General features: G+C 39.3%; 1 protein-coding gene and 1 long non-coding RNA gene across 21 annotated transcripts in view; one reads left to right on the top strand and one right to left on the bottom strand.

Moving 5' to 3' along the window:
- The window catches only part of LOC134422090 (poly(rC)-binding protein 3-like), a 495993-nt gene that overhangs the window by 146146 nt on the left and 331891 nt on the right, over positions 1-17956 (bottom strand). The gene's annotated exons all lie outside the window — the stretch shown is intronic.
- Positions 1-17956, top strand: part of LOC134422185 (uncharacterized) — a 33726-nt gene that overhangs the window by 4820 nt on the left and 10950 nt on the right. For both annotated transcript variants that reach the window (XR_010028740.1, XR_010028739.1), the window contains exon 2: positions 9724-9769. This is a non-coding gene — a long non-coding RNA (uncharacterized LOC134422185). The remainder of the gene's footprint in view (positions 1-9723; positions 9770-17956) is intronic.

Raw genomic sequence — 17956 nt, 5'->3', positions numbered from 1 at the left:
TAAAAAAAGAGGTTTTATAATATGCGGTAATGTGTTCACTGTGATGCTTATGAACAATTATAAAAAGTAATTAATTAAACAAAAAGTTATCTTGATTTGTGAAACTTGAGAAGCGGCTATTTTCAAAAATTCTGCCACTATGAAAAACACTATATGCAACATGAGGGGATAGCACAAGCCCAGAATAGACCAAGAGAACAATTCAGAAATCTAAAGGAATGGTTCACTTCCATCTCTTGAAGTCTGAGGGTCAGTTTGAAGGAACAAAGCTCCAGGGCACAAAACTCAATCAGACAGTCTGGAAGAGACTTGGGAAGTTCCACGTACAATTTCTACTTTAGCTACCAAATTGGTAATGTCTGGAAATTCCATTGGTAGAAGGTATGGAAATTACCAAAATCTTCCAAACACAGGGAATTTTGAAAGTCAAACCTGAACCTTTGTGATTCAAATTTCAAAAGCAGACAGTGATGGTAGACCATCCATCCATCCATCCATCCATCCATCCATCCATCCATCCATCCATCCATCCATCCATCCATCCATCCATCCATCCATCCAATTCCTCCATCCATCCATCCATCCATTCTGAACGAAAATTGGTTTTAATATTACACTGCTGAATTCACAAAGAACTTTGGTAGAAAAAGAAGAAGTGTAGATAGTCAGAGATGGAGAATCAAACACTGATAAAGTCATCTGCATTTTGGAATGACTAGCATGCTATATTGAGACCAAGGACGCTCCCTGTATTTCTAAATAAAAGTAATGCCACAATTATTCCTCATTTAAAATATTCCTCACTATAAACGTTTGAAATGCCTTTTATTCTAGAGCCAGCACAAGACTTTTCAACAGCTCAGACAAAACTGACAGTCAATCCTCCTAAAATAACAGATGGGACAGGGCCACCTCTGCCTGCCACAGAGAAGTGGGGAATTGCAATGGAGAGATGCGGAGGATTCATGCTGTTAATCTGGCTGCCTCCAGGGACTGATAGCAGTCACCTATCACAGCTGCTGGCACTGGGCATTCTACCAGTAGTTTCCACTCCTACTTTAGGGGCAGCAGCGCTTTCAGACAACCTGGTTTTCCCTGTCCTAATATGGACAAAATTAGGGTGGACAGATGCTTAGGGGTGTGCACTTTGTCTTTCCAGGAGCCTGCCACCTTAGACAATTACTGCTTTGCTTGTGCTCACAGCCAGTCCAGTTTGCTGCTGAAAGCTGAAAACTCAGTGCTTCTTCTGCATTCTCAGAAGATTCAGCAAAACTTATGTTCACTGGTTTCATAATGCTTCTGAGAGTCAGGGGCCTTGACCCTGGTATGAAATCCACCTTTTGTCAATCTTAATTCCATCTCCAGAGTCATCAGGATAAAATTATGCTCAAAAAAGCAAATAGTTCATCTCTAATGATTAAGAATATTTTTAACATGCTGTCCATATTGTGCTGTTCAAGTTCCTTATGAAAGTGAAATTGCAGTGAAATTCTTGATGTAAAAAGCTACTGTGAGATATTTCAATATGCTGGTGCAACATAAGAGTTATCAGAGTTATCAGTGTGTCAGGGTAGAGCATGACTAGCTTGATCAGGAAACTACTGTGGAGAGCTGTAGCGTAAATGATAGATGTAAAATCAGAAACAGCTTTGAAATGTGTATTGGCAGTTTTTCCTTCTACAGGACCATTGGACCATGTGTTGCATCAATATTGGTTATAACACTCAAATTTCAGTAACTATTAGTGTTTAAAGCTGAAGTTATTAAATCCTCATGGAGGTTTATTTGCTGCAACTTTTCTGACAGATTATACTGTATCAGGGCAGTTGAAAATACTGTTGTTGCCCAGTAGAGAAGCAACAACAGGAAAATAATTAGAACAATAATTTTGTTCAACATAAAGTCATACATTGCTACACCATAATGACTTTTTTATATCAAACCCAATATTTAAATTCCATTATATTTTTTTTAAATATGAAACTTTTCTAAGGAGGAAATAATTCAGTGATGGCCAGCAAATTCAGACCCATTCTACACCTGCAGATTTCCACTGTGCCCTCTTGAGATTCACTTTTTCAGTGCTTTGTTCCAAGAACATAAAATAATAGTCTTGCCTGCCTCACAGAACTCCTATGAGCACAGCCCATTTATATTCTATAGCATTACAGCACTATGGGAGAAAAATGCTTTCTGTATGTACCATTCTATGCGTACATTTTCCACTGAACTTTTTTTTAAAAACAAAACCACAAAACCTAAATTTGTCTCCTGATCATTTTTTTTTCCATTTTGTTTTCTAACTTCCATCACCTTGTTTTGCTGTGTACTGTGTTGTGTCTCCTGGTATAGTCTCCTTCTTGTTTCAGTCACTTTTCTGTGTCATCTAACTGCGATGAGGTTTCTGTCAATGTTTCTTTTCTCCACTGTTGCAATCTTCATATTTCTCATATATATTGCCAGTCTCTCTAGATTGAGAATAGGTAACTATTCTCAAACTTAGTTGGGTTTTTGTATCCCTCTTCTTACTCTGAGCCTTTAATTTCCTGCCTGTGAACCATCTTCAGGAGCTTTGGCTCCTGAAGGAATTGTCTCCCTTTATAGGGGTAAAGGAGAGCACTACACCCGCAAGCATTCATTGATGAGGAGACAGGGAAATCAGAAAGAGGGAATGATCAGAGAGCTTTTATTCCGGATACATGAAGGCCTTTAGTGATGTGTAAAACACCTCAGAGATAATGAGTGCTTCAGGGTAGGGATTGTATCTGCCTGAAATAAGGGCTTCTCCAGTGCTCAGTGCACAGAGAAGTTGCTAACCTTGCAGAGGCCTTCAAATTGCTACAGCTCAACCCCAGGAGGCTTTACAGGTTAAATTTTACATCTTGAACTCGATTGGGAAACAAACTCAAAGCTGTTGCATGCAACAAAACACGTGGTTTATGGAGTGATTGCAGCCCAGCTGCTGATGCCTCCCAGCTGCTTGTTCCCTTATCCTGTGCTGTGGGTTCTCAAGAAGTGCAAGACAGAACCAACCAGTGCTGTCATTACCTTGATTTCAATCATTTGGAGGACCTAGATCTGTTCTTAGAGACATAAATTAAAAGTCTCATTGTTAAGCCTAGTTAAAAAAAAAAGTGTTTACAACTGCAGCTGCAACTTGGCCTTTCAAATAAGAACTCTGAATCCAGCAGAACTCCAGGGTAAGAATGGATATGTATGTTATTTATACATAGAATGATATTCATTTTTGTATTACTTCCCTTCAAGGGCTGCTAGGGGCATTTCTAAATATATTTGATAATTGCTCAGTTCCAAAAGGTAAGGCATCTTCTCCCTGCAAATCTGGAGAAACACTGAAGTTGCCAATAAATTGCTGGAAGGCCTTACCTTAGAGTTACAACTCTAAACAGACCCAGCATTTTTGTGCAGAGCAGCTGCCTCAGGGAGAAATCAGCAACTCTCCTGGAGTGGCTCATGAGGAAAAGCTTGAAGGACTCAGTCCTACAAAGGCACTGACATAATCTGGTACCATCCTTGGCTTCTTCTGCAAGCGTGCAGTGCTGGGCTGTTGCCAGAATTTAGCCAGGAATCACATCTGTACACACCTGTTTGCAGGAGACAGATCCCACTGCTTGGAAACTGCTGATGAAGCCTCACAGGTGCTCAAGGATGAAGTTTGCCTCTAATTTGGGGGTTCTGCTTGCTATTCAAATCCCATCAAAGCCAGTGGAAACCTTGCTGTCTCAGTCTTCCTCACTTCTGAGGCAGAACATGCATACACACATGCATATATCCTATATACACTTCTATCTATATGTGGGTACAATTTTCAGAAGGCACAATTTCATAGTTTCAGAATATTTCTAGGACTCATCTCACTGAACTGTAAAGCAAGATGCACTTGAAATTGTTAGCATTTCAGAAGGGATTATTATTTTGGTATGATCACTTTTTTTATTTATCTAAGTTTTCCCAACTTTTTCTTTCTTCATTCTGCTCCCTTTTCTATTCATTTTTGCAAATGTTTTCTCTTTTTCTTTTTTCCCATGGCTTGAATTTTATGAGCATCCCCTGCATGTTTTAGGGCCTTTTCTGAGGAGGCACTAAATAGAGAGAAAGCAATTCAGAAAAAGAACAGTAAAAAATTAATTATTTTAACTACATAAAATCATAGAATCATAAAATGGGTTGGAAGGGCCTCAAAGACCATATGGTTTCAAACCTCCTGCTGTGGGCTGGCCTACACCACTAAACCAGGCTGCTCAGAGCATGATCCAACTTGTTGTTAAACACAACCATGGACAGGGCATCCACAGCTTCTCTGGGCAACCTGTGCCAGTGCCTCACCACCCTGACAGTAGAGAATTTTTTCCTTATATCTAATCAAAATCTTCTTTCAGTTAATGTCAGGTCATTTTGGAGGGAAAGGCAGGAAATGTGGAAAGAGAAACTCCCCAGAGTTCTCATTTATTCTACACCATTTCAATACACAGCACAGTAATGGTGATTATTAGAAGGTCTTCTGAAAATGGAAGTTTCCCAACCAGAAAAATATCAAGAATATCAAAGAATATCAACTCTGGAAAAGTAAATTTAGTATGTTCAGCCAAAAAAAATTACTTTGAAGAGCAAGTTTCCAAAGGCATAAAACTAATAATAAAATATTTTTAAAGCACTTCCAAAACAGGAAGTCTGCCAGAATGTCTGTAGGGCTGATAAGTAACTTGGATATGAAAGGGGAACCCAAATAAGATCAAACTCTACTTCAGCAAAGTGAAAAGAATTCTTTATATAGGTGTAAAGAGCACTATGGAATAGACTTTGGAGATTTCCAGACTGAAACTTTCTTTACAGGGCACAACCTCCTTACTGGTTAGACAGTAGGAAACACAGAGCAGAAAATCAAATGGTCACTCTTCACAATTCAGAGAGATTTTGAGTGTAGGGAAATGCACTGTTCAGCATAGTCCTCAGTAGTTTGGTTAAGGCTGAATAGTGAGGTGAGATTAAATCATACCGATTATTTAATGTAATAAAAGCCAAAGATGTCTGAAAAATTGTAGAATAATCTCAATTCTTTGTGATTGGTGATAAAAGTGTGGACCAAGAATAAGGCTGATAAATATTCAGTCTGGAACAAAAAATCCCAAAGAATCCTAACTATACATACACAGTGATGAGCTGTAAGTGAGCTGCTACAAATCTGAAATATGGCTGCTGCCACTGGTGAAACTATGTACCATTCTATAAAAACACCAGCCTACTGTAAAAGGAATATTATGAATAATTAGGAAAATGAAATGGAAGAGAGATTATAAGGTCACAAAGAAAATACACCTTATCTTCTAAGCCCCAAGGAACTCACCTGAAGTAAAAACATATAAACAAGGATCTACGGAAAAGATAATTAATGGTAAGGGATGGTATCTCTGTAAGGAACAATAAGTCAGTTGGGATAACTGACATTTTTTGTTCTGTTTAATAAAAACCCACAATCTATCCTAGCATCCTGGTGTACATGATCACTCCTACAATATTTCTTAGCAGTAATGACATACATTTTTGTAATAATAATGATCTGCGTTTTCACTGTTCTTTTTCTTCAAAATACAAAGTATCCCAGGAATATTGTTTAAATTATTCAAGCAGCCATTTAAGCGAGCAAAACCAAATTCTGATGGAAGTAGCAGGTTGAAATATGTCTTTGGGGCTCATCTGGGCCTACCCAAACAAGGTTAGCTTTGAAGTCACATCCAAGTTCAAAGGTTGCCCAGGAGCTTGCACAGAGAGCTTTGTCTGATCTCCAAGAATGGAAATGCCGCAGAGTCTCTTGATACCTGCCAGTATTTCATACACATATATACACACACATATACACACAAGAAAGGAAAGATTTTTCTGATATTTAGACAAAATTTCCTATCTTGTGACTTGAGGCTGCTGCCTCTAGTCCCATTGTGTTGCACTACCTAGAAGTGTTTGACTTCATCTCATCTGTAAATTGCCAATGGGTAGGTGAAAACAGTTAGGTTCTCCCCTTCTTCTCATCTTCAGCCAGAAGGACACTTTCTGTCAGCTTCTCCTTGTATGTCATGTGCTCTGGACACATGATGCTCCAAAGGACTCATTCCACTATGTCAGTGTCCATCTCGTACAGGGGAATCCAAAACAGAGCACAGTCCTCCGGGTAGTCTTACTAGTGTCAAAGAGAGGGCAAAGAATCACTTTTCTCAACTTGCTGGCTACTCCCTTGCTTGTGGAGCCCAGGATGGTGCTGACCTTCAGGATGCACTGCTGACTGATATTGGGGTTTTTTTGTCTACTGGGACACCCAGGACTTTTATGCAGTGCTGCTCTGGAGCCAGTTGGTGCCCAGCCTGTCCTTCTTCATGATCAGAAATTTGCATTGGCCTGTGCTGAACTTAAAAAAGTTTCTGTCAGATTTATACTCCAGCTTGTTGAGAATGCTCTGAATTATAGCCCTGCACATTAATTGCTCCCTTAATCAGGTATCATCTGTGAACTTGCTCAGGGCTTTATTTCATCCCACTGGATACATCTGTAGTGAAAGCATGAATGAATGTCCACTCTTGTGTTGGTTCCTGAAAGATGGTACTAGAAGTCACCCATCAGTTGGACTTTTTACAGCTGATCACAACTCTTGCAGCCTCAGGATATGGCCAATAGTGCGTTCACCTTGTAGTCCACTGCTCAAGTCACTGCCTCACCACTTTGGCTGTAGGAATACCATGTAACAGGCCTTGCAGAAGCCAAGCCAAGTTACGTCATCTTTCATCCTTCAAGCCAGACATCTCCTCAGAGCAAGCACTCAGACTATTCAGCCACAATTAGTGGTTTGTGAATCCATGCTGTTTCAAATTTCCCTCTTGTCCTCCTTGTGACTGCACAGGGTTTTCACAAGGGTTTCCTCCAAAATCCTGGTGGAAGCTGAAGGGAGCTCTATCAGCAAATAGTTCCCCAGATCTGCCTTCATGCCAATATACATGTAACACTTGCCAGCCTTCAGGATCCTCTCCTGATTCCTAGGGACTTTTTGTAGAAGATAAAAAGCAGTCCTTCCAATGGCCTCAGTTTCTTCTCTCCATATCCTTGGATACATTCTCTCTTGTCCCATGGACTTCTGTGTGTGTCCAGTTTGCTTACTTGGTCACTAATGAGATATTCCCAGATTCTTCTGGGAGATGCAGGGACAGAACTGGCCATGAAAGACCAAGGAGAAGATGCTGAGTTGCTCAGCTTTTTCTGTGTGCTTCAAGTCTGCTGCCTTGCTTCATAGCCCCTCATCTTCCTTAGACGTCCTTTTGCTTCTACTTCTATAAATTCTTCTTGTTGCCATTTCCATTCCTCACCAATTTCAATGCCGTCTGAGTTCTGACTTCCCTAATTCCCTGCCTACATGACCAACAATGCCCTGCTCCTGAGTAGCCCTCTTTGGCCTCCACTGCCTTTTGCACTTGAGAGAAGATGGAGCTCCCTGCCTGTCTGTTGCGCCTGTGTGACTCATGGGCTGTGGGCTGGGCTGAGCCCAGGTCTGGGAACATTGTCCTCACAGAGCAGCATCCTTGCATGATTTCCTTCCCCTTCCCCTTCCCCTTCCCCTTCCCCTTCCCCTTCCCCTTCCCCTTCCCCTTCCCCTTCCCCTTCCATACAGTCTCCCATGGGAACTTGCTGAATAGCTCCCAGAATGAGCTGTTGAACCCTCTATTTTCATTTGCTGTTATCATTCTGAAAACTTTGAGGTTTTGATCAAAGTATTTATTCATTTCAGACAAAAGATTCTCAAAAAAATAAAGTGTAAAAAAAATTAAAATGAAACTTTTTTCTCTATCAAAGTAAATTTAGATGCAACTGAACTTTTACAAGGAGCCATAGTCACTTAATTGTGTTCATTCACTAAGGTGAAATGAAAAGTAATGGAGTAGAGATGCTAAATGCTTATTGACTATAAATAATTTAGATTATTTATAATATTAAATACTAATTGGTAAATAATGATCCATTAATAAGTCTGACAATATGGCTGGAAAATAAAATCAAGAGAGATTTCAAAGAACCCTCCCAACTCAGCATCCCATGAATTTTGCTTGCTGCCTATCAACATCTGTTTCACTTTTCAGCAACCTTGTCTTGCCTGCTTTGCACCTCACAGCAGTGCCTAATTTAAACATTCTGTGATTGTGGTTTTTAGTCCTAAATGGGGTTGTGAGATGTGCAATTACTGCTTCTTTCATTTTATTTACAAAAGACAAGCAAGAGGGAGAATACTGTTTTTTTGCTCCCACCTGTTATGCTAAGAGAAGCTAAATGAGTGTTTGACAGGTAAAAATATAAATGATGAACCCTCAGATTAAAATACGATTGGAATTAAATTCATATGTGTTTGTGAGAGTCTGGGTATGTTTCAGAAACTGACAGCATTTTACTTTTCCTTCTGCAACTATAGTATGCTCAAAATCTTCTCTTAAAATGCCCTGTAATTAACCTAGGATACAAGAGAGAAAACGGTGAGCAGAACAACAAAGACAATTTGTCATCAGGATTTTCATTAAACCCCTCAGTATTATAGGAATTAATTTCAGTAGTGCTTTGCCCTGATTACTGCCTGTCGGATAGGATACAGGCATCCAACAGGATATTTGAATGGAGAGCTTTTGCTCCCATCCTACATCAGCATTATGAAGGTAGTATTTTATCTACACTGACTGTGATTCATCGTCTATATTTTAATATTGCAAAAACTGAAGACAGCTCTAATTTTAACTCCCCCTAGCCCTGCTTTTTCCCAGTAGATGTTACATTGATAATAGCTCACATTGCCATCCCCATCTTGGGCAGGGAGCAAGATCAACAGACTTTTGAATCACAATAGCCAATAATTTGTCACTTTAGCTTCCCAGACATTATAGTTCACTACATATTGTTATATCACACAGGCACACAAACCTTATTGGTCATAGAAGGGGAGCAGCTCTCATTTCAGATTCTGAATTGAGCTGCAACCTGTACAGCATCTAGGCAGCGTTCTTATCTAGCCTTTCCATTTCCAGTTTTTCAAAATGCTCCCCTTGTAAAGCAGACCACTTTGAAATCTGCAACACATTTTAAAGTAATGATTAAACACTAATCCACTAACATACTGAAGTGGCACTTGAGAATTTGGCAGTATCACTTTAAATAATCTCTTAGCCTACTGATGGCTCTTTCAGTATCCTGTGTTTCCACACATAGCTGATGAATAAAATGATTTGAACTAATCTGTGCCTATACTTCTCACAGTATTTTTTGCATGAAAAGCAAACAGTGCAGCATGTGTGCCCTAAAGTAAGGAAACCTGTAGGGACTATAGTAAAAATTTCAGTTTCTATAAAATTTTCTTTTTCAAGTTATATAAAAGTATTTTTAGAAACAATCTCACCTTAAATCTGAGAGTGCCATTAAGGACTGTATTACAGAAATTACTTTGGTAATTTTGGCCAAAGCAATGCAGTTAAATGTCACACATGGGTGCAGGGGGAGGGTAGCAGATAGAGAAATCAAATTCACCCCTACAACATAAATGAGATATGAAACATTACTGAGGAGCAACAAGCTGCAATATTGTACAGCGTCTTATAAAGCCACACTAAATGAACACAAGTAAATGGATGCTGCCTTAAGTTCTTTTTGCTCATTTTCAGGAATTTATGATTTTTTTCTCTGCAGAAAAATTGACTGAATAATATCTGTGCTGCACCCAGCTGCTTATTAGGTGAGTAGGCAAAGTATCCTTTATGGCTAAAACATTATTACAGGATCTAGATCTGCATAGCTGCTTGAGCTGAAATGTGAATAAACCCAGAGGACTAAGCTATCAATTCTCCCTCTTTGAGCTGGAAAGTGAAAGGGGCTCTGTGTGTGTGTGTGTGTGTTTGTGTGTATGCGTGTGCTGATCTTTTAGTAGTATTTCAAACAAAAAAGCAGCTTTCTCAAGCATTCTGCTTTAAAAGTTGGGTATGTTCACTGACTTTCCATCTGTTCCCATCTTTCCTACAAACTGTCCCTATATGCTACAGATACTGGGTTCAAACCTGCTTTGCTTGCATCTTCTGTCATAATCACATTATGAGATGACACATACATTCATCTGGATATAAGGGAATGCTTAGAGAATTCAGGTTAAGAAGATGACTCAGTTGCCGTATTTAGATTAAAAATTCTTCTGATTACCTGGCACATTAGGCCTTACATTAAATCACAAAATGTGCCATCTCTTTTTCTTCTCTGTTCTCATTTTTCCATTAACAGTTTTCTGGCCCTTCTATCATTGCGTGTTTCCCTTGCCCCAGTCTATTGATCTCTTTTCTCCTCTTTGAGGGCTACTCATATAGTTGCCCTCCCTCCTGTTCATCTTCTCTCTTCCCATAGTCTCTGCTATGCTACTTCCACACAGCACTGCCAGTCATTCCATGCTTCTCCTTTTAATGCCATCCAGACTCTGCTTATGCTGTTCCTTTTGATGGAGCATATACACAAGGGTGAAAAACAACAACTTTTATATTTTTCAGTACTTCATGTAGGGAAAATCCTTGTCATGTAAGAATCACACATGGTGGGATTCTTAAGGTGTCCTGTGTAGGGCTGGGAGTGGGACTTGATCTTGTTGGGTACCATTCAACCCAGCATATTCTATTATTTCATAATTAAATATGATCTAAACACAGTCTACAGTAATGTCTGCTCAGCAGGTGCCCCAGAAGCAAAGGGTCAGCATTCTTTTGATTGTCCCATAACCTACAGAACTATTCTAGCCAAGAACACATCCTGTAAGTGACATGCACAACTGCAGCTCCATGGTAAACAGTGGGTCTTGCTCATCCCTAAAACTCTTCCAGACTGATTGATGCATATTTGGGGTCAAACTTCACAAAAAGTGTTTTTCCCCTCCTCTGCCAGTGCTAGATTTGGTTTTAAGTTATTGAAGCATCAGAACTAGTTCTACTGAACAAGGCCTGGGGCTTCAGAATACACTTATAGCACAGGCATAAAAGCATCCCTTTTCTGCCACAATGGAGCCATAGAGTGGAATCTGAAATAAAAAGCAGAAAATCTAGAGACAGAACATTAAGTTTTTCTTTTTGTTTACTCTTAGATTTAAAACCCATTAAATAGACCAGTATATAGGCAACCTCTAACTTAACTAGAATTATGGCTATTGCATCCACTCCACATGGAAATGTATAAAGTACTTACGACTACATATTTCAGTGGATTCTTTTTTTCAATAACTAATTATAACTCCCAAATATCAGTTATAACCTCAATCTTTAAAAATATCAATAATTATTGCTAAAATAATTAGTTACTTAGAGTAGAAATTATACACATTACGAGAGCAGAATTATTTAAGATTATATTCCTGTTCTGCAACACAGAAAATTTATCAGCACACACAGACTAACAAGACACTTTGTGTTTTCAGTCAGAGCACCATGACAGTCTGTGACTGGTAATCTAAAATACAAATAAAGCTGTGAATTTGCTGTACTAAAGTGGCACCACTGATATTCCTACATTTCCCATGTCTTCCATTAATAAACCAGTCCAAGAGGAAGGTAGCTGAGTGACACTGGCTTGCATTTAGATATTATTCTTTATACCAGCCATCAGCCATTGTCACAGAGTCTATATTAGAACACTAGCTTCTGCATCTAATTCTTTCCTCTTAATTGACTTTAAAACTTTAGGTAACACCTGACACAGGAATTTACATGGAAATTAGGCCATCTGAATATGATTTTCTTCCCCCAACTCCTTCTCTCAGCCTCTTCTCAAGGCCAAGGAATGGGACAGGTTTTAAGAACAACCCAGCAGCTCTCTTTGTGTCCAATTAACCTTTTTTTCACAAAGAGGGTATTAAAGATTGGAATGTACTGCCCAGGGAGGTGGTGGAGTCAGTGTCCCTGAAAGCGTTTAAGGAAAGACTGGATGCAGAACTCAGTGCCTTGGCCTAGTTGACATGGTGGTAGTGTTCAGCCAAGAATTGAACTCAATGATCTCAGAGGTCTTTTCCAACGTAATTGATTCTGTGATTCTGTGGATGCAGACGACAGCTAAGGGATATCTAATAACCTGGGTTCAGAAGACAGTTAATGATGATCATAAAATAAATAATACTGAAATGGCTATTTAATTCCTATTCTCTGGCAGAAATTATGATATTGGTTGTTGCCAGCCTTTTGTGCTTCAATAAAAGTATTTAAAATACCATGTTTGACTTGATGGATGTGCTTTTGAAGAAGTTTCTTGAATCAGAATACCTCCACTGCCAGTGTACTGCAGAGGTGTAGTGTACTACCTTCAAACTTCCTGGAATTTTTAATGACAAGGTTTCTTCTTACGATATTTTCCTCTCTCCTGTGGGCAGGGTTTTTGAAATGCTACAATGCAAGGGAACAAGGTTCGTCTCAATGATTTTATTTAACCTCTCTTATTTAAGATCAAAACCCAGTGGGTTTAATTAATTGTCATATATTACTTCCAAGCTGAGAAACTACATTTCTTCTCCTGCTTCTCCTGTTAATTCTACTCCTAAAGGTTATTGTCATCTATTGGTAGAGAATTTAAACAGAAATTTTGTTGATGATACACCTGGCAGCAGAGAATGGATCTTCTTGTTGTGACACTGGTGCTGACATCCTTCCGTGGTAATACACAATAAGGCAGACAATCGACTTAGATATTGCAACAACAGGATTCTGACTGAGGTCAATGAAACTAATCAATCCTGTTCAGCATCTAGGTTCCTCCTGGGTGTCCAGGCCATGTTATCTTCTCCATATACTTAATTTTTCTTCTGGAGGAATGATTAGGGATTTCCTAGTAAATACCAAACTGAACTCTTCAAACTCCTTCGGCCTTTCCATAGCTGGGATTATGGAGCATTAGCTGTCTGCTGCCAGGTTAAGCTTCATGAGCTGCTGAGAGCACCTCCTAATCAACTTTTATGTTTCTAACTGGTTGAGATGATGTTGTGGTCTAAATCAAAGTTTTGTCTCCTGAGTAGCAGCAGTTTGACGCATCATCATTGATCTCTACTTACTCAAATAAATGAACAATCAATTAATGTGAAGTAAAGAAAACCAACCTCAAAATGAAGGCATAAGCCAGCTCTAGTCTTAAGAAGGTTTACTTATTGCTGCATGCTCAGCATCATGCCTGAATGCAAGTCTGCTGGACACAAGCAATCTGCAGCCACTTCTGTCACCTTCTCTTGCGTTTAAAGTGATTCAGACTTAGGGAATAGCAAATTTATCAGTGGTTTGACAACATTACTTCTTCCTGTTTTTCACACCCTGCCCCACAGCTGTGCCAACAGAGGGGTTTGCATGAACGCTCTCTAAAATGCTCAAGGCAAAACGAGCCAGATTATTTAAAGCAGTGTGAACTGTGGATCTGAACTGGCTTGGCTGAGTTGGCAGGTTTCAGGCTAAGGAGTAGTTATGCAAGCCACTCCACTAGCACAACCAGAGGGGCAGCACTGCCAGCTGCTGGGTGGCTGTGACACAGGAAAGCAGGAACATCTTTAGGCAGAACAGCTGGAGCATAGAAGATGCCATCCCTCTGCAGCTGTAAAAATTTCTGCCTCAGTGTCCCTTAGGTGTTGGGAAGGCCATCCACAAGAAAAATGTCTTTTGGTATCTGGGGTAAATGTTACAGTGTGTTACTTCTATCCATTTGATAGAAGTGGGATAGAAGTAACACACTGTAACTGAAAAAAAACTGTACTTGAAATAAAACCAAAACTGTTTTTTTCATGACATAAGCTTTTTCCCCGTCTTTGGCATTAAAATTCTCCAAACTCATAAAAACCTTCAAATTTCAAAAACTAAATCTAACTCTAAATGTTGTTTCTGTACTGGCAAAAGTTTTCAGCAAAAATTTAGTTCAGAAAAAACACCATTACTATTACTTAAGTGTGTCTGTGTAGAGTTAACAGCTAAAGCATCAAGCAAATGGCATGTCTGAAAATCCAGTGATGGTTTGATGGGCATTTTTCCCTGGCCTGCCTGAACTGAGTCAGCTCACTTCCCCAGGATGCTTGTTCAGTTGCACTAGAGCAATGATTTGGAGGCTACAGTGCAAACCAGACAAGCACTTTGCTCTGCCTTATAAAGGATCTTGAGAAAAAGAAAGGAGATGGGGAGCCTTCCAAGGTTACTAACCCAGTTCACAATTCAGTCCTACAAAAAACTATGCCAGCACAAAGGGAAGGAAAGGGGCAGAGATAGGTGGAAGGCTGTGGGGAGGAGTGGGAAGTACTTAAGTTGAATTTTGCCACCAAAAAATATACACAGAGAAGTCTACAGAAAACAGTGTTCAGCATGAGTTCTGTGCCCCACCCAGAACCATCAATTAGCAGATATTTATTTATATTAGTACTAATATGCACATACCTCAAATAATTATAAATTAAAAATTAAACATACTAAATAAATAGAATTAGAAACCTTGATTTAATAGTCCTATAAACTGTAATGAAGTAAAAGTAAAATGAAGACATTTATCAGGTATTTGTATTTTAACACCTTTAAAGAACTTCACCTAAAAGTATAAAATGCATTCTTATGCAGGAAAACAGTCACTTATGACAGTCACTGTGATTTTTCTGTTGCACTTGGAAGGAACTGTAGGGTGGCATAATGGAAATATGTTTTCTTCTCATTCTATTAGACATACAATAAGGCTTTCAGAATATTTTTATTTCAGACACAATCATCAGCATAGAAACTGCAGTTTTCTGCACAAATATGGAATATGGACTTCAAGCAATGGCTGCCAAAGCACACGATTAATGAAAGTAAAGTAAGAGAGCACTGAAGAATATCAGCTAGTAAATTGCTCAGGGTTACTCATGCAAGACAGCATCATTTTCTGCAAACACACAAACACACAGTGCCAGTCAAAAGCCATGTTAATCTAACATTGAATTAAAAGCAGTTTAACCTTCTGGACTTCACATCATGGGCCAGAGCTCAGAGCCAGATTCTGAGTGCCTAGAGTTTCACTAGGCTGCACCACAGCTTGGGTTTCTATATTAAAAGCACCTGGCAGCACTTCTGAGGATGTCTGTGGCATATTAGGGCATAAAGGTCAGGAGAGGAACTGACAATGATTGCCCCAAGGGCCATCCACCCCCAAAAGTGTCAGTGTGCCATGAGAAATGACATTCTAAAGGACAGCCAGTCTCATAATCAGCCTGCCATGGGGGCAAAAATCAGTGCAACTCTTTAAATGTGATTGTTAGAAGGTGCACAAGTCTGATCTAAAGAAGGACTTACATGCTTGAAACTTGCCTGTGTCTCTAAACTAGCTCTGGTTCACACCAGAAAGAACAGTGCCCCTCCCCTACAACCCAGCTCTGTCATCTCACCATCATATAAAATTAAAACCAGCATTTGATGTAAAGACAAAAGCTGTTTCTAGATAAAAAATTACACAAAAACCTTTTCAAACATTGAATTGAATCAGTATGAGAAAAGCATGAATTGTAATTAAAGTTCTACCTCTTATTATTTTCCATAGTGAAACGTAAACTAGCTGTGTGGCTGTATTTAATTCTTCATGCAAAACTGTAAAACTGGGTGTTTAGGTCTCAGCCTTAATCAAGGAAAATTAAACTTTTTAAGGGTTAAAAGTTGTAGGAAGTTGCTGTTACATTGCAGAATTACGTATCTGGCTTGACTTTTAAAAGAAGTGATTGAAAGTGCAACAGACTGAGATACTGTCTTTTATCATTCAGTGGGCACTGTTGAAGAACAGAGCAGAAAAGGGTGTGTGTTCCACTCAGCTGCAGAAGAGCAGTTGTACTCATTTTATATACCAATAAGACATTAGGACAAAGATTTTAACAACAGAAACAGTAACTGAAATAGTACCAGGCACAATTGTATACACAGTGGAAGCCTTTGCAGCTTTTGTTTTATCAAAAAACTTCTAAACAAAGAAGTTTTGCCATTTTTCTTTTTATTCCTAAGTATTTAATGAAAAGCACAGCTCCAGAAAATATATCTTATCCTTCTAGAGTCTGATTTTTCATGCAGAATAAGTGTATTGAGGTTTTAATATTAAATAGTTTACTCACAGCACTTTCATTTCATTCAGACTCACATGCTAGTTTTCCTCCTTCATAAAAAGGCATTTTGGATACATGGCTGAAGAGCCAATCCACGAAGTTGCCTTCCAAATGCAGCAGCTGAGCACATCACACAGTCCCAGAGTTATCCCTCTCAATACACTCAGGGGAACGCATGGGGAACACTCGGCACCTCGTTCGGAGCGCAACGGGAAATGCCAGCCGCACCAGCAAGGCTGGGAAAACCTTTTTCCTGATTGGCTGCTCATCCCAAACTGCCTGGCAGAGGTTTGAAATATGCAATGCAGGGAAGTGATATTCTGTGGCATTCATTCAATTTACCTGCACTACACTCCAAGGAGACATGCTATTAAACAACAGCTCCAGTGTGTCAATAAAGTTAACTTAATTAAATTCCTTCCCCTCCCACTCTTCCAACTAGCAAGATTTAGGGCACAGGGACACAGTATTGCTTGTAAATAAAAGGACGATTTAGCTAATCATTTGCAGAAGAAAGAAATATTTTCATCAATAATTCTATGCACAAAGCAGGGAGCTAGTTTGAATTAAAACAATCATGTAGGAGAAGGGGAGAGATAATATCAACTATTGAAGGGCTGTGAATATTCTTCAAGCAGTGTCAATTAAGTCCACTATTTAAATCTCAGTGATTGCACTCTTTGCTCCATAAGACTGAAATAACAATTGCTTAAATGTAATGTTGTAAAACATACTATCATTATTACAAGCATAGTAAATACACATTCTTAATTTGCTGGGGACTCATCTTGTCCCTTTCTGGTCATTTTGATAGGTACACTCTCACTGCCTTACAAGAGTCCCGTTTTAGGAGTCTCTAGTCTGTCCTTTTCTGTGACAATACATGGGAAATATTACCAGTAATTAAGGATAAAAAAGACTACAGTTAAGCCAAAATGAACAGATTGTTGGCAACCTTATCATACTTTCAAATCGTCAGTATGAAACCTCTGAGGCTCCTAGTCTTTTTGAAGTTAGGTGTTTTGAAAGGCTACAATTAAACTGATGTAGCTGTTTTGCAAAACAGTATTTATCTATTCTTATTCCTTTTTCCTCAGAAACTCTTCTAATTTTGACAGGAGCTCCCTGATGCTACATGTGCAATCTCTGCTCTGCCTCTTGAGTGTTTTCAGCTTTGCCCCAAATCTCCTTTTACAGACACTGAGCAAAAGCATGCCAAGCACTAGCAGATAGACTCTCTAAAGATTTCTCCTGTGCTGTTTATATCCTATTCCCTCTGAGCTCTTACATGCAGGTAATAAGTCTTTCTTGTTTCTTTTCTTCAAATATGCTTACTGTTTCCCATTAATAGGAAGATCTTGGAGCTGGTCTGAGTTTTTATAAGCAAGTTAAGAGAGAGAGAGAGAGATACTTGTAAAGGCACACAGGCACAGTTTAATTTAGGAAGTATGAAAATACAAGCAGAAAAAAGTCCCTTTATGCCCTCACAGCCGTTTCTTGCAGTACAGGCCATCGCTTCATAAATGAGACTGCCAGGGGGTCTGAGACTGTGTGCTCCTCCTAGAGCTCAAATCCTCCTCTAGTGTTGGGCTTGCTGCTCTTTGTTCTACTCTGGCTCAAACCATCCAGTGCAGCCTCTGCTCGCAAACCAATGAAATCACCAAGTAGAGCCCTGTCTCCATTTCATACTGGTTAATTAGTCTCTTATTTCTTCACAGCACAAGCTGGAATGGCAACAGCCTTCCTGCATGTCCTCTCCCAATATCACAGAAAACAGCCCAGAGCATTATTCACATAGACTTGAGTTTCACTCAATAAGAACTC

This window comes from Melospiza melodia, chromosome 1 (genome assembly GCF_035770615.1).
Source record: "Melospiza melodia melodia isolate bMelMel2 chromosome 1, bMelMel2.pri, whole genome shotgun sequence".
Taxonomy (NCBI): domain Eukaryota; kingdom Metazoa; phylum Chordata; class Aves; order Passeriformes; family Passerellidae; genus Melospiza; species Melospiza melodia.
This window is presented reverse-complemented; position numbering and strand designations above follow the sequence as displayed.